At 46.5% G+C, this 17,891-nt stretch overlaps 1 protein-coding gene across 2 annotated transcripts in view; it reads left to right on the top strand.

Annotated features, from left to right (window-relative positions):
* Nucleotides 1-15,383: 15,383 nt before the first annotated feature.
* Nucleotides 15,384-17,891, top strand: part of SERPINE2 (serpin family E member 2) — a 52,884-nt gene continuing 50,376 nt past the window's right edge. The window contains exon 1 of one of the 2 annotated variants that reach the window (XM_032480350.1): nt 15,384-15,668. The gene's annotated coding sequence lies outside the window, so the exon portion shown is untranslated. The remainder of the gene's footprint in view (nt 15,669-17,891) is intronic. The other variant, XM_032480348.1, reaches the window with a different exon arrangement.

Genomic DNA, 17,891 nt, shown 5'->3' with positions numbered 1-17,891 from the left:
ATGCAGGTGGGACCCTGGTCCTTCAAGCCAACGGCTTCACTCCTTTTGGGCAACACTGAGCCGCTCCAGGCAGCCCTCACCAAGGACACCATCAACCTGGCTGTTGCTCATTAGCTCTCAGGAGCTGGGATGAAGGAATCAGAATCAGCTTTTCCGAAGATCCACAACTCTTCCCCTTGAGCCAGGACTGTTCACCTCGAGAATGGGAGTGGGTTTCATGAATTATTGTATTTGTATAGTATTTTTCAAATGTGCATTTTCCTGAAAACAGGGTCCATTTCTTTGAGCAGATTCTCTCCCTCACCCACCCTCCCTACATCCTGTCGATATTGTCCCTGGACATCCTCTGCACCTGCATCCCCCACCATTACCCTGGTCCAAGCTGCCGGAACTGCTGTAACAGCCTCCCAGTGGCCCAGACCTATGCTCTTGCCCGCCACCGCCCACCCCCCAACAACCATCAGACACCAACTAGGGTCAGAATGATCTTTAAAAATTTAGTTGATGGGAGCAGCCTGTTAACTCAGAGAGCTGCACCCTTCCACTCCCACTCATCCCCTGAGATATTTTGCTTTTGCTGCACAGTTTCTTCCCCTGTGCTCTGCCCTCGGCGGATGCTCTGCTTCCACCAGCCCAATTCCCGCGATCACTGTGATCCTGAGTCAAGATGGATATTTGAAGAGATGGTACACAGAGAGGTGGGAGGGAAGGGTAAGGTCGTGATAAAGCCATGGCGCTGCAGGCTGACAGCCGGGGCAGAGGAAGGGTGAGGGAGGGAAGGAGGAATGAAGAGGTAAGAGGACCCAGAGCTTCTCGAGCGGGCAGGATAGAGACGGCGGTTTCAAGAAGTGCAGTTGTGTGTTATAAATTACACTGTGTATTAGTCATTGTGGTGGGTAGAACAGTGTCCCCCCAAAATGCATGTCCACCCAGAACCTCGGAATGTGACCTTATTTGGAAATAAGGTCTTTGCGGATCAGTTAAGATGAGGTCATGCTGGATTCTTGTGGGCTCTGAATACAGCACTGGTACCCTTGTGAGAAGACACAGACAGACACATAGATATACACAGAGAAAAAGGTCATGTGAAGAAGAAGGCGGCTACAAGCCGAGGGACACCAAGGTTTCGCCACCGACTACCAGAAGCTAGGAAGAGGCAAGAAAGAATTCTTCCCTAGATCCTTCAGAGGGAGCCTAACCCAGGTGACAGCTTGATTTCAGACTGGTAGCTTCCAGAACCGAGTATAAATTTCTGCTGCCACTCAGTTTGTGGTACTTTGTTACCGCAGCCCTAGGAAGCTAACACTGTTGTGTTACACCAGGGCAACAAACAAACCCTGAAACCTCAGGGCCTTAAAAGGGGGTTTTATTTCTCACTCACCCAAAGTCTGATGCAGGACACCAGCCCTCATACACCTTGTCATCCAGAAAGGTGACCTCCAAGATCGCTGCTGCAGGTAAAGCAAAGACTGAAAGATCACACAAAATGTGTTTGAGAACCAGACCTGAAAATGACTTTCATCATTCTTGGCAAACCCAGCCTCACAGTCCCAACCAAACCAAGCTGCGAGGCAGGCTGGCAAACAGAGAAGAGCACAGAGGTGGCGGAAGAACTTGATACTCTGCCACAGAGCCCCCTTCGAGGCACAGGAATGGTTAGAAGGATCTTTCATTGCATTTCACTGACAGTGTTTTGCATTTAAATGAAGTATCAAGGCAAGACTGAGCCCTAAGCTGCCCAGAAGGAACTGGGGAGTTTATATAATCATGTCATTCCTAGATTAGAGCCCTTTATTTTATTTCTTTTTTCTCTCGGGAGAAAGAAAAATCATTATGGTCTCCAAGTTCTATCTTATGTCATCTGGACCCTGCCAACCTCTTTGGTGTGAGATATGCCACCATTTCCCCCAGTCTCTCTCCCCCATTGCAGAGATCTTCTTCAGTTTCCTCTAGGGCATCAAACTGCTGCTTTGCACACAATACCCCATCCCTACACCTTCCTCCTCCAACACCTGCTTTCAGACCTCAGTTTACACACATCACTTGCTAAGGAAAGTCTTAACCTTATTACTTCTCCTTCCCAGACTAAATTGTATCCTTCAGTTATTCTCACATAGTTCCTTATACTTTCCTTTCTTATTACTTATCATAGTTTGTCATTTATGTGTATGTATTTGATCCATCTCTCTTTCTCTCTCCTTTGCTGCCATTTCTTGGGAAATATTTATTTAAAATAAATGAATGAATGAATGAATGGGTGAATTCTGAAAAAAGCCTTTCCTCCCCTAAAAAAGTTAATTGCTTTAAAATATTCTAAAGTAGGATGTGTTCATTATGATACTTTTGGCTACAGGTAAAAGAAATAACCACTCAAAATTTTCAAGACAATAAAGGATATTTATTACTTATATAATGAGGGATTCCTAGATAGGGGGCACCTCCTGGGTTGATTAATTCAGCAGCTCAGTAACATCTTCAAAGACCTAGGTCCTCTCCATCTTTTGCATCTTCTACCCTCGCCGCATATCTTAGTTACCACTGGGCCACAAGTAGAGGTGATCTCCTCCTTCAGTAAAAATCCCTTTTTATGATCAAGACAACCTTTTTCAGAAGCTTCCCTGCCAACTGACTTCCCTACAAATGATTTCTACCTGTAAACCAAGCATTGGCAAAGAGAATATAATTATTATGATTGGCCAAGATTAATGAGGATTTGCTCCTAAGGCAGGGATCAGAGAGAGAGATGGATAGATGTCTGAACAAAATCCAGATTCTGGTAGCAAGAAAGGGGGATGTCATTTACAGATAAACAACCATTTCTGCTACGCACTGTTTGGCAACTTTACAGATGTGTTGCCAGAATTTGATTGGAGTATAGAATTTATTACATGAAATTCACATCCTGATATTAATAGATATCAGATAGAAATGCTATATAGAGCTAATTGTGTTGCTATGATGCAGTACAGGGTATATTTTCCCACAAGGAAGAGTCAGGAGGCATCGAATATTGCAAAGATATGAGTACTGGCACACATGAAAGTCTTTTCTCGTAAATCAGAGCAAATGTTCAGGACAATGGAGACACGAAGTGGATTATTTCATAGCTATGGTGTTGGGTTGCACCCTCAAGCCTGCAAACCCTGTACTTGCCCAGACTCAAGACCAAAGAAAAAGCCTGGAGTCACAACAGAGACATCAGTAGCTTAGTGGTTAGGGAGGGTCTTTCATGTCTGAGGCGAGGTCCTGGAGCAACGCTCCACTGTGTGCAGCAGACGGCAGGCAGGACAAGGCAGTAGTCTTGGCTACCAGGGGGAGAGGGAGGTTTCCAGTTATAGAGAGAATTGACATCAGGTTGACTCATCCGTTACTAGGGAGACCAACAGAGGGGCACGCCCCTTTGATAAACTATCCTAGTGGAGATAGTTCTGATCTATAGATTAGAACAGTCACTAGCTGGGACGGAGGCAAGAATGTCAGCATTTGCTGATTCTGCTCTATGATTAAGAGGGAAGTTCGGTTAAGTGAGTAGAGCGTAGGCGGAGCAGGAACTGGTGGAGCAGGGGATGTATAGAGAGTAAGAGAATGGCCATCTAGGATATAACTTACGCACCAAAACTTTAGCACAGGGGTCTTTAGGACTGTCCCATGCCTCAGTAGCAATCAACACACAGAGTACCCAGCTCTTGGTTTCTAAATGCTGTTCTCCAATGAAAGGAATCAGGGCTCCTTCAAGAGATGCCTGATTCTAAGGCTGGGTAGAGAAAAAGCATAAGGTGAGCCTACACACCTTATAATTCCAGGAAGCAAGGAAGTGATCAAAAAACAAAAGGTTGGGGCATGTCAAAGGGACACAGGAAAAGCTCCCAGTGGCTAAATGGGGAACAACCAAATGAGTAGCATAGTATTACTGTATTGTGGCCCCAAATATAAAGTAAACATACATAAGTCCATACTGATATAAATAAATAAATGAATTAAATCAGTGCACGAGGGAGAAGGGACAAATCTTCCCTACAGAAGAAGCAGATACAAGGATCTACTATTCATACAAGCAGACATTCCCAGCTCCAGAAGGTGGAGGCTGACCTCCTTGAGTATGAGCTGGGCTTGGTGAATTGCACCCAAATAATACATGGAAAGGGGGGAAATAGTGACTTTTCAGTGGAGAAATGGCAAACACCACCTTAACCACATAATCAGGGTCAACTTTGCTGATCATATTGATGGAACACAGCCCCGACATGATGTGATGAGAAGAGCCCTTCACCTTCGTGGTTTTCTTCCTCCAAACCCACAATTCCAGTCTAATCATGAGGAAAGCACCAAACAAACCCAAGTTGAAAGATATTCTATGAAACACTGGACCAGGACTCCTCAAAGTCAAGGTCATGAAAAGCAAGGAAAAACTGAGATCTGTCACAGACCAGAAGAGATCAAGGAGACTTGATAACTAAATGCAGTGGGTACCCTGCATGGTATCCTGGAACAGAAAAGGATGTTGCATGGGGCAGGGGAGACTGGTGAGATCCAAATAAATTCTGGAGTTTCCTTAGTGGTAATGTGCCAATGTTACTCTCTCTGTTTCCACAAATGTAAGGCGGACTCTTTATGTTATTGCTGCAACTTTTTGCAAACCTAAAATTATTCCAAAATTAAAAGTTAATTTTAAAAAATGTAATTAAAAAAAAAAAACATAGGTTGAGAACAATGGCTCTAAAACCTATGCTTGGATTAGGCGACAGTATCAAAGAACTGGACTGCCTGGGCTCCTGAAGCAAATGGTGTTGCTACCCTGCCTCCACTCCCTCCGTTACAGAATTATCTGATGGTGCTTTGGCATAATTCCATCAATTCATACTAAAGGATATTGCTGTGGTCCGAATGTTTGTGTCCCTCCAAGTTCGTATATTGAAATCCCAATGGCCAAGGTGGTGGTATTCAGAGGCGGGGCCTCTAGAGGTGATTAGGTCACGAGGGTGAACCCTCATGAATGGAATTAGTGCCCTTCTGAAAGCAGACCCACCGAGCTCCCTATCCTCTTCCACCATGTGAGGACACAGCAAGAAATCCACAGCGCAGAAGAGAGCCCTCGCCTAACCACGCGGGCACGCTGATCTCAGACTTCCAGCCTCCAGAGCTGTGAGAAATACATTTCTGTTGTTTATAAGCCACCCAGTCTGTGGTTTTTTGTTATAACAGCCAAAATGGACAGACAGATGTTACTACATTGTAACATATTAAATGGATCAACTTATTGTTGGCACATGCCATAATGTCTCCCTGAAGATCCACAAGAGATATCCTTTAGACTTAGTGCTGGAGCCGTGTTTCTTCTGAAAACGTACCTTAAAGACCCCAATGGTTATGAAGCTTTGAACCAAATCTGCCACCCACTTCTGGGAGTTTTAGGACTTCAGACATGTACCTCGGGGACCATCCTGATTCCTGGTTTCATGTTACTGTCTTATCTTTATATGCCCTTCACTCCAATCTCCATCTGTTGGAATCGGGCCCCTCTTCCACAGACCCACAGGCACCCAGGTCAGAGCCTGGCTCACGGGAGCAGCCACTCACATGGCTCTTACTCTGTGCCGGGCACTCTTCACACTCTTTACAAACAACTCACGTAAATGTCCTACCAACCTGGTAGGGTAGCTACTGTTCTCAACCCCATTGTACAGGTAAGGAAACTGATGCCCAGAGAGGGTAAGCAACTGGTCCGAGTTACAGAGAGGGTAAAACACCACTTGGATTCAAATTCAGAAAGTCTGACTCCAAAGTCTGTGTCCTCAACCTCATAATGCCAAATGGCTTGTCAAAATGAGGGACTGGGAGAGGAAGCGGAGAGAGGGAGGGACAGAAGAGGGTGGATCTCTAAAGGCTTTTAGTCAAAGGGGTGTGGCTGTTGCTCACAGCGGCAGGATTTGAGGAAGGCTTTGAGGATGCCACTGTCACTCCACTCAGAGATGTCTGTGCCCCCGAGTGATACAGCGCTCCCTATTTAGGGTTTAAGACAAGAGCTCATTAAAATGCAAATATTATTTTAAAGGAAGTGAAGCGAGTGTTAAATTTGATTTATCCCCTCAGCTGGCCAGTCCTCTAGAATGAGGACCAGGGAAGGTGATTTCTGATGAGTGGACGCAAGGCCCCAAGTTTATCAGGCTTCCCAGGAGGCAGGAAGAGGAGGACCCCCACTTTGGAAAGGCTGGAAAGAGCCTAGGTGAGAACGCTGGGGGCCTGAGGCAGGTGGGAGAAGGGAGAAGCCCCTGAAAGCTGGGAAAGAGCGTGGGCAAATGCCTCGCCCACCTGGACATCTCCCCAGGGGCTGGTTGGCTCTGCCGGGCATCACGGGCAAGCCAACCTGGGAGGAGTCGGGGGAGCAGCAGTGTGAGACATCTCCAGCTGTACCACATTCTGTTTACTTTCCTTTGGAGGGCCCCCACCCGTGTCCTCATTCTTTCAAACCCCAGAATCTAAATTAGATATAATGGTCTCACAAAGACCAAATTTATCTAAAGCACTATTTCCCGTTTCTTGCAGGCAACATGGGATGCCTGTGAGGCAGCACTGAATCAGGAAATCCAAGTTAGAATAATGATCATAAGAGTTATTTATGGAGAGCTTTCTAGGTGCTTTTTTACATGCTTTTCATTTTATCTTCTCAATAAGCCTGTGAGGTAGTGTTACTTCCTCTTTAGCAACAAATCATTGGAGGCTTAGAGCTGTGTTCAGGGACTTACCTAAGATTTTAGGCTATAAAGAGGGGTGCCTGGATTTGAATTCTAGTCTACCTGACTCCGAGCACGCGCTTTTGCCCATAGCGCCTCCTGGTTTACGCACGTGACCTTGGGCAAGTCGTTTGGATTTCTTGGACCCCAGCTGCCTTGTACATGAGATAAGTGAGTCTGAACAGTCTTCTGAAACTCTGATGTTCACATGACTCAAGTGCGGATTTTGTTAAAATGTGGATTCTGATTCAGTAGGTCTGGCTAAGGCCTGGGATTCTGCATCTGTAAAAAGCCCCTGCATGATGTTGATACTACTTGTCTGAGGACGATGTCTTCAGAAGTAAGCGCCTGGACTAACATCAGTGTTCAGATGCATGTGTGTAAGTGACACATGGCAGGCTTGTTAAAAAATGCAGATTGAGATGGATGCCCAATGGGTAGATCTTGGAATGGATCCCCAGGTGAATTTTACACAAGAATCTCAAAGGTGATCTTGCAGGCCATCTTGGAGTAGACTTTAGGAAACGCAAAGCTCACACTCACAGATTCCCCCTGAAGTTCACCTGCTTGTTCCCAGACCATTTAGGGCATAAGTCTACAAAGTGAAGACTGGTGAGACTAAAGAGGATTCTCTTGGCGTCCTTTGTGGAATTATTGCTTAAAAAGTGACCAGGGATCTCTATGTCTGATATGCTTTAATAACTGGCTTCTTCTTTAAGAAGAGCCAGTCTTTTCTCAAGGTCTCAAAAGGATGTGGCATGGTTACCCTCATTAAATCTAAGATGGTGTATGAGGAAATGTGATAAGGGGAAGTTGAGAGAGAGGTGGAACCCAGGGTCCTTCCCCACAATGGAGATGCTGGGGGCCAGAAACACTGAGAACCACTCTACAGTGAGACAAGATGCAGCACACATCAGCCCCTGCCCTGTAACTGGCTACAAAGCTGGTTAAGCAACCTATGATTTTTAAAAATTGATTTTTTTTCTTTTTTACTCAGAAGCCATTCTTGAGTTTTCAAAGGCTGGTTATTCTCGCTCTGCAGTCTGAGCAAGCTTTGATAATTCAAGGGTCTTCCTGAGCTATTGAACACAGCTCTCTAACCTGGTATGAAGTTGGAAACCTAAAAGAACAAATCCTTTCCTTCTGTTTAGAACTGGAAATCTCAGAACACCTGTCTTCACTTTCCATTCCCCCAACATCTGCCAATAGGGCCTGGGAAAACAATAATAAATGCCATTATCTATTAATTTCTACAACATGCCATGCACTACAGAAGGCACACCAGAAGGGTTGGTAGAGAGCAGAATCAGCAAGGAAACAGGATAGACCAATGATGATCAGAATTAACAATAGTAGTGTTAAGGGCTGAATGTTTATGTTCCCCCAGAATTAACAACAGTAATATTATGGAATGAATGTCTGTCCCCTCCAGGATTCCTCTGTTGTAGCCCTAACCCCCAATGTGACAGAATTTGGAGACAGGGTCTTTACAAAAGAAATTAAGGTTAAATGAAGTCATGAGGGTGGGGCCCTGATCCAACAGGATTAGTGTCCTTTTAAGAAGAGACATCAGATTTCTTTCTTTCTCTCTCCCCTTCTTGGCACAAAGAAGAGCTCCCGTGAGCACACAGTGAGTAGGAAGCCATCCACAATGCAAGGGGAGAGTCTCACAAGAAAATGACCCTGCTGGCACTCTGATCTTAGATTTCCAGCCTCCAGAACTGGGATAAAATAAATTCCTATTTTTTATGACAGCCCAACCAGACTAATACAAATAATACAAGTAATAATATCTGGGAAGCTCTCTGGACTTCACAAAGTGCTTTTACCTAAATATCATATTTCTTTCCCGCAGCAGTCCTTTCAGACTGAGGCCCAGAGAAATCAAATGACTTGGTCACAACCACAGTTTGGAGGTGGCAGAACGGGACAGTAACCTAGGCCTTCTGGCTCCCAGTGTCCAGTCTTCTAGTTCATCTTGTCCACATGCCAAACCTAGCTTGGTCTGTGAGCGGCTAACACTTTTTGCAACAGTAAACTTAACTGCATTTTTCATCATTCAACAAACATCCGTGTCCTTCTCTGTGTAAGGCACTATACGAAAACTTAAAGATATGAAAAAAAATGGCCATTGCCTTGAGGTTAGAGCCCAAACTATGCGCTTACATCCAAGGCAGGATGTGGTTACGTGAAATAAACAACCCATATTTAGAGCTACAGGAGTGCTGGGTGAGGAGACAGCAATGCCGGTGAGGCTGAGAGGGGAAAATTGTGAAGCAAGAAAATGACTATTTCCATGGCAGCGAAGTGTGGTGAATTAAGTCACAAAATGGATGCAACAATCCCTTCCCTCCTGCAGGCCCTTTTGCAATGTGATTTTTCCACTCTTCTTATTATAGACTAAATCGTGTCCCTCCAAAATTCATATGTTGAAGCCCTGACCCTCAGTGTGACTGTATTTGGAGCTAGGGCTTTCAAGGAGGTATTTCAGATTCAGTAAGGACAAAAGTGTGGGACTCTACTCCAATAGGACTGGTGTCCTTATGAAAAGAAATGACACCAAAGATGTCTCTCTCCCTCTCTCCCTTTCCACATGGAAAGGCCACATGAGGTCAGAATGAGAAGACAGCCATTTACAAGACAGGAAGAGAGGTCTCGCCAGAAAACAACCCTAAGGGTACCTTGATCTTGAATTTCTAGTCTCTAGCCTTCAGAACTGTGAGAGAATAAATGTCTGTTAAGCCACCAAGTCTGTGGTATTTTGTGATGGCAACCCTAGGTGACCTGCGTCTCTTATCAAGAAGTAGAGTCCACTTCTCTTCCCTCATTTGAGATAGTTCTGTGACCTGCTTTGAATGCAGCAGAAGTGACATTACACCAAATCCAAGTCTAGTCGTTAAGAAGTATTGCAAGTTCTGGTGTCACCCTCCCGGAGTCTTGCGCTATCATGTAAAGAAGTCTGAGTTTGGCTGGAAAACCTATGTAGAGAGAGGCCTCTCAGCTTGAACTATGACATGGGGGGAAAGGCCCATACAGCTGAGAAAACTGGAGGAGAGAGAAGGCTGCGATTTCCAGCCATGCCCGGACAGGTCAGTCAGTATTGGGTAAATGAGAGGTGAACCAACCCAGCTGAACCCTGCCCAACCAACCCATAAAACTGTGAACAAACAAAATTGTCACTTCAAGTCACTAAGATTAGGATAGTTTATAATGCCAGACTAGGTACTGACAGAGGTGGAGTGAGAGAAGAGATATTTGGGGCAGACAGAATGAACAATGGCACAATAGTAGAAAAAGAGAGTATAAATTTATTTTATTTATTAATTTTTAATTGAGTTATAGTCAGTTTACAATGCTGTGTCAATTTCTGGTGTACAGCATAATTTTTCAGTCATACATGAATAGACATATATTCATTTTCCTATTCCTTTTCACCACGAGCTACTACAAGATCTTGAATATATTTCCCTGTGCTATATAGTATAAACTTGTTTATCTAGATAGCATAAATTTAGATGAGGAATTCTGGTTGGCAAAGCCTCTAGGAACATATTAGAGAAAATAAAAAGGTAAGTCTAGCAAGGTAGGTTAGTTAGATTGTAGACAGCTCTTATTGTAATAATTTTTTATTAAGTACTTGCTATCTAGACTCAGCAAAACCCTTTTCATGGATTAACTAATTCTCACAAAATACTATGTATAGATTATACTATTGTTATGCCCCACTTTACACATAAGGAAACTGAGGCTCAGAGCGTAAGTTACTTGAAAAAAAAAATTATGTAGTGATGAGACTGGCATTTGAACACAGGCAGTCTAACTCCGGAACCTGTGATCCCAACCTTTACAAAAGATTGCCTAAGTCAAGGAATTTGTACCTTAGTGATAAACATGAAATTATTTTAAGCAGTGGGGTAGGATAATTGAAGCAGTATTTTACAAAGATTAAGCTGGCAGTGGTGGATAGGATCTGGAGGCTGAAAGAATAGTTAGGGTATACTGGAGTCGTCCAGGCATGAAGTGATAAGGGTCTGAATTAATCCGAAAAAAAAAGGGGGGGGAAAGGGACAAATAAGAGGGACTTGGGGAAGAAATTTCAATAGCTTCCACCCAGGCAATGGCTGGACAAATAGAAGGAAGAGGAGGAGCCAGAACTCATTCCCGTCTTCCTGCTTCAGTGACTGAGATGTCAGTCATTCCTCTAAAACCCTTTGGAGTAAAGGAAGAAAAACTGCTTTGGGAGGAAGATAATAAATTGGCTTTAGACTTATTAGGTGGGAGATGATGGTGAGATATTAAGTGGAAGTAACGGCCAGGCATTTGGAGATGTATGAAAAGGAACTTGGACATGGGTCAAGGCCATCTGTAGATACAGGCTTGGAATTCATCCAAAGCTAAGCAAAGTTATGTGGGATGTATCCATCAGGGGTGCTTGGTTGCAAGCAAAAGAAACCAAGTCTGGTTAGTGTGTACTTCTACTCAGACGAGGAAGGGGCCACGGAGGTTCTGGGGACCCAGATGGGAAGAATTCACCATCTCATCAAGCCGGGATGAGGCAGCTCCAACAGCTTTCCCCACTCCCTTCAGGATTCAAAGTCCTGGGAGGGAATCTGGTGATCTTGGTTATTTGCCCACCCCTCGGCCAGGGAAAGTAAAGACACTTTGTCTTGCGCTCCCAACAAAGTGGCACATAAAGCAGGAGAGAAGATTCTCCAAAGGAGACCAGATTTGACAATCAAAAGACAGGGAATAAATGCAGGGTGGCCACAAACCAATAAATAGTCACTCCATTGGGAGAGAGAGTGTGAAGGAGAGGAGAGATCTGAGGGCAGACAATTACACAGCACCCACACGTGGGAGGAGGAAATTTGATGAGGGAAAGACAAAGGTGAGCTAAGGAATTGGAGGAGAAGGAAATAGGCAAAGGAGTTGCAAAAGTGGGCAAAACGCCAGAATTAAATGCTGTCAGGAGATCAAGGGTGATAAAGAATGATGCAAAACCACTGGGGTTGGCATTGGAAGTTACTGGTAACCTTTGAGAAGGTGGCAGAGGGAGAGAGGCCGGAGGAGACACAGGATGCAGGTAAGAAGACAGGGCAGAGAGACTATGGAAGAAGGCAGCGTCCAGGTTTGGTGGTAAAAGGAGGAGGAACTAAGGGGTTGTTTGAAGGGGTCAGCATCACAATGATCCTCAGCACCTAGGAATTTCCATCTTATTTGGTCAAATATAGGTAGAAAGTAATCCTCAGCCCAGCATTTAGTGATGTCTTTTCTCTGAAGCTCTTGGTGAAATGGAGTGACGACAAAGGGCAAGTGTGAATTGATGCTCTGGGTGAATCTGTTTCAGAAGTTACAGAAAGAGAAAATTGGATTTATTTGAAAGCCAACTTGAAAGGGAAATAAAAAGACAAATGCCTATTATGAGCTAAAAAAATAAAATCGTACCAAAGCAACAGTCCCAGAAACTAATTGTGTAAGTGAACTGTTATAACCAGTCTCCTTTCCCCCGGCTGAAACAATCTTACATAACAGCATTTGCATCTATAAGGTTGTGTAACAAGTTGTCTTGTGGTGATATGTATTTTAAACAGGGGTTGGATAGGAGAGGAGCAACTATTATTATCTTATTATAGAAACATCAGTAGCTCTTCCAGACAAAACACCACCACCAGGAGAGTCTTTACTTAAATACAAGGTCATACTGTCTGGGTGTATGGGGGAGCAGTGGGGGTGGGGCAGGGGGATTTTCATCTTCTTCCAAAGCCCTCGACACTGGACCTCTTCCAAGAGAGGAAACGAGACTAAATAGATCATTTGTTTTATTCTGTTTGGGCACTTCTTGCATTTCTCCCAACTGCAGCTTATGGACACAAAGCCAAACTCAGAGACTGGCTGGAGCTGGCTAAACTCCAGGTCAGTTTTTTTAAAAAAAAATTTTAAGGAATAAACAATTCGAACCTCTATCAGAGGACTAAGGCAAGCCACACAATTGAAGTATAAAATGAAATTCTGCTGTGAATGTGAAGTTGTAAAGGAGGCAGGTAGGAACGTTAAATGGTTTGGATTTCTCAAACAAGATGGAGGTAGAGATGGCAGGGAAGTGCCGAGCAAAAGCACGCATCTACGAGAAATCCATTTCAACGAGGGTCAAACACCAGAACTGTGGCTCATGGGCACCAGCTGAGGTACGAACATGGCTTCTTGGGGGCAGCCCTTAACGATGGGTGTCAAAGTGCCTGGTCACTTGGGAGATTGCTTCTGTATCCTCTTGCTGGCATTGGGAAAGCCGGCCAACAGCCGCCACGCACATTCTGTAATGAGCATAGTTGGTATTCCCAGCATATCCCACTGGCAGAATGGGTCTTTGTCGTGAATCACTTCCTTTTGGGAGACACTCATTGGCAGTCCCATCCAATGTCCAAGGAGAGAGAAAGGCATATTAAGTGGTAGGGCATATTTTAGCATATTAGTTAATGCTGCATCCTGCCGGATTTTAGAATTGACAAGTCATGTACAGTATTGCTCAAAACATTCCTTCGACAGTACTGGGTAGAGCAGGGAAGTGAATAGGAGCCATTACCGGGTAAACAAAAGAGGTAAGTCCGGAAGCCTTCTGATTGCCTTTTGTAGATGAGGAATCTGGACCTTCATTATGCTGTAATTGGGAACATAAAATGTTTTCCTCCGTGAAAAAATAAAAGCTGTTTCCATTAAAACAAGAGACTGAAACCCTTTAAAATATTAGCTCATTTCTTTCAAAAACTTAGAGTAATTCACAAGAAATTTAAAATTGCAAATAATTAACCAAAGTGTTTAAGACAGAATCAATGTTTCAGTGTTAACATCCTGATCATGACACTATACAACAGTTTTGCAAAATACTACCATCGGGGCAAACTGGACAAAGCATACCAGAGACCTCTCGGTGTTACTTTCCTACAATTGCATATGAACTTACAATCACCTCTATAAAAATGTTCAATTAAAAAAAGTGATGGAGGTAGAAATAGATGTAGGGAATCGGGCAGGTTTTCATAACCTGGATTTACCCACTCTTGGCTCTAGTTTGTTTCTCCACCAGTCCCCTCTTTGACTGCTGTCCATCTGGAAGAGGCGACTCCTAGCTTCTCAAACACATCAAGCTCAGTCTCAGCTCTGGCCTTTTTCCTCCAGCTGCTCCCACGCCATCTCATTCTTCCCAGCTCCAGCTTGCCCTCCCAGACCAGACCAAGCCATAACACCATCCCCGGAGCAGTACTTACCATGTTAATAGTTATTTCGTACTTGCACACCGACCAGTCAACAGATACTTAGCGAGCAACTACTATATGTGGGATATTGGCTGCAGGCACTAGGAGCTGGGTAAGTCAGAAACCACATTCAACTGGATTCTCTTCCCTGGTTTCTGAGACCATGTATTCTAATGAAGAAGGGTGGAAGAAAACTAACCAAGAAACAAGTGAAAAAAAAAAAATTCAAATCACGATGAGGGCTATAAAGAAACTAATGGGTTGGAGAACAGTGGAAGTGACCTTAACTCGAGTGATCAGGAAATATTTTCTAGAGAAAGTGACATGTGTTGTCACCATGAGATGATCCTGGGGAGAAAAAAAAGTACTTGAGGCAGAGGGAACAAGGAAAAAGGATTTGTGTCTTGGCCCTGTATTGAATATGAATATTAGGCATGCATGTAAAACAGTGAAAGGGGTTTTCTTTGTGAGGACTGTGTTTCCTTTTAATTTTAGGGCTTGTTTCCCTACATGAGAGGCTGTGAATACCCTTCCAAGATTCAAGTTGCTCTAATCAGTAGATGCAACCTTAGTTCAAGACTGTGTATGAGGAGATTTACCACATTTCTTTCTCACAGCTGGGGCCACAGGCCTGCTGGTGAGGGTTCTGCACTGTCCAAGGACAACATAAATTATGCCATTAAAGTGGGGTACCCACAAACCTAAGGTGACGCAAAGGAGGACTGAATACAGGACATATGGGTAAGACAGCCTGGAGAGGGACGATAATTTGTCGCCGTCCTCCGGGGTCTCTGCCTCTCTGTTGCGCACAAGGTCCCACCGGCTGTAGTAACCGGTTGGGAAGGGCTGGATTCCCAGGACTCTGCGGGCACCTCACACTGTCACCAGCAGCCAGGAATCCAGTTTTCAGGATTCCCTTGTCTGCCTTTCGCTTAAGGCGACCAGCTGCTGCTTCTCTATCCCCGAGGCCGGGAGAAGTCGGCTCTGGGGCACCCGGAGAAGCGCCTCGAGGGATGATCTGTCCCTTCCCGGCCGCTACCTGGCACCGTTATTCCCACCACCTGGACGGGTAGGCACTGTCCCGGGGCGTCCCCCTGTCTCTCCATGGGGAACAGTCCAGGAGACTCGCCCGGCGTCCCAGGGACGCACCACGCGCCCTTGGGTCCCTCCCCCTCCCTCATCCCCCCGCAGCCCGGCGACCCACGTGCAGCTCGGCCCCGGCCGGCGCCGCACCTCGGGGCCGGCGTGTCTCCCGGCGCTTTCTGGGCGCAGCCCCGCGACGCGGACCGGCGGGGGGCGGCCTCCGCGGGGCGGCAGCGGGAGCGGGGGCGCCCCGGAGTGCAGGCGCGGGGACGCGGCGGCCCGCCGGCACACAAAGGAGGCGGCGGGAAGGCGGGGCGGGGCGGGCCGGGGGCGGGGGCGGCAGGAAGGGGCGGGGGCCGCTCGGGCGGCGATAAAGCCCCCGCCGCCGCGACCGGCCCGCTCGCGCTGTGGGGCTGCGGGACTGCTCCGGCTGCTTAGCGTCTGCTGGCGCGGCCGCTCCTTCCCTCGCTGCCCCTCCTGGCCGCCGCCGCCGCCACCGCCGCCGCTCTCTCTCCTCCGACTCCCCCGCCCCGCCGATACCCGACTCCGGCTCGGGCCGCGCCGCCCTCCGCGGCCGCCGCCTGGGGATCCCGAGCGAGGGGCGGTGAGTACGGGCTGCGCGCCCCGCGGCCGATCCCGGGCGCCCGGGGCGGGAGGTGAGCGGCCGGCGCTGCCCGCCGCGCGGGGGACGGTCCCGGGGATCCGTGCGCCGCCGGCTCCGCGCCGCGACCTTGCGCCCGGCCGGGAGGCTGCGGGGCGAGCGGGCCCCGGGGCGCCGGCGTCGAGGCGGAGGAACTTTCTCAGCCTCCCCCAGCAGGGCTGCCTCGGCCGAGAATGGGTGCGCGCCCGGCTCCGGTGCCCGGCCCGCGGGGAGCCCGAGCAGGACCCGGGCGGGGCGCAGAGGGGCCGCGCCGGCGGTGGCATCCAGGTGTGCCCGCGCCGGGAGTCCTGGGCCGGCGCGGCTGCTGCTGGTCCCTCCTAGCGGGCCCCGGTGACCCTGAACCTGGGGTACCCAGGTACTCGAGGGCATCCCCCCCACCCCGTACTTTGCGTGTGCGCCGCCTGTTAGGGAAAGACACACGGACTCCTACTTGTTACCGCTGCCTGAGCAGGGTGGGGTAACCAGTGGTTTGGGGGGAAAGCCTTTAAATCAGGGGCTTCTGGCAACCAGTTTAACAACCCCGTGGAGCAAATATTTGCTATTTTCATCGTCTGTAGAAATGGGAATTGCAGTGCCAATTAGTGCCCACAGGTAAGGTGAAAGTAGTAAGAAATTCTGGGCGGAATTAGGTGTTTAATTTGCCTGCAAACTGAGCGGAGAGGGAAGGCTTGTATTACATAAGACAGCACTCCACCTTCAGGTATTATGGAAGATGCTGTTGAAGGTTTTAGGTTTTAATGAACGAAAAATCTTTGTGAGTGTCTCTCTTGAGAAATCTCATGTGCTGCTGTGTCTTGCTTTGACTACTTCGCAGGGAACGTTTTTTTATATTTAGCATCAACATAAAAAGGTGTTTGAAGGTTTGACTTCCTCTTTCAAGCCAGGAAGCAGTTTACTCCTCTAAACTGCTCAGGAACAATTTACGTGATAATTTTATACTTTGGAGATTTTACATGGAAAGTTGAACACAGATAACTGGGGAAAAATGTAAGCATTGCTAATTTGTATATCTAAAGCACGCTTCAAAAATGGAAGGTACTTTCAATGCTATCTGCATATCTGTCAGTAATTGTGTGTGCCGTTTGCAGTATTTCAGCAAAAATTTTCTTCAGCTATGCAAATGAAGGTGTTAGCCTACATAAGTTTCTTTCAAACCCAGGTTTGGAATCTTTCTTAAAATAATGTTCAACAATATTGTACAATACAGGGCAATTACTGAAGGTCATCAAGGTGTCATCTATCTTTTATTCTTTAAAAAAATGAATCTCTGCAGAAAATTTCTGCCCCCCATGAACTTCACATATTAGTGTAATTTTAAAAGGACAGAAATGACTCAATCTCCAAAGGGCAGTAATTTTCAGTTCCACACATGAGTGATTAAATACTCACCAGAGATTGTTTGAGGTGGCAGAGCTGGAAATGAGGTAGTGACCTAGCCAGGTCCCAGCTACATCTCCATGTGGCATCCTCTGCCAGCTGGTCCCTCTCCCACAGCGTGGGGGACTTTGGCTCCTGGGCTCTCTCTCCTTCTCTAGTCCCACAGTCCATGTGGGATTAGATGCTCTGGATTCCCGCTTCCGTGACCATCTGAAATCCAGTGATCTCCATCTACTCTCGCTGCTGAGTCGTCTACATCCAGGTCGTGTCCTCACCCAGAGATGCTCAACTTCTGAAATCAGGAACTTCATCTAAGAGTCTCTGCACCACAGGCTCCTTCCTTCCAGGTTGCAGACTGGTTCTCCCACTGGCGAATCTTCAGCCTAAGAGATCTCTTCCCTTCCCTCCTTCCAGTCTAGCAGATAACTTCATGGCCCACTCTCCTGAGAAAGTAGGGGTCACTGGGCTGAAGTCTCACCATGTCCTACCCTATTTCCTTCCTCCAGACTTTTCCAGATCTACCCACATCCAAGAAATCTGCTTAAGTATCTACTGTGTCTAGGTACTTCGCTAAGCCCTGATGTATGGTAAATACAGCTGGTCCCTGCTCTTTTAGAACTGTCATTCTTGTGGGAGCAAACAGACCAAAAGCAAACAGAAGTATGTCATGATAAAATACATGATTTTAAAAATGCATAGAAGAAAGACTGAGTCGGAGTGGGGAATTTAGGGGAAGTTAGAGAGAAGGCCTCCCTGCAGGCAGTGCCTCATGCCTCCCGATGAACTCTT

This window comes from Camelus ferus, chromosome 5 (assembly GCF_009834535.1).
Source record: "Camelus ferus isolate YT-003-E chromosome 5, BCGSAC_Cfer_1.0, whole genome shotgun sequence".
NCBI lineage: Eukaryota > Metazoa > Chordata > Mammalia > Artiodactyla > Camelidae > Camelus > Camelus ferus.
The sequence above is the reverse complement of the archived record's forward strand: the minus strand, read 5'-3'. Positions and strand labels throughout refer to the sequence as shown.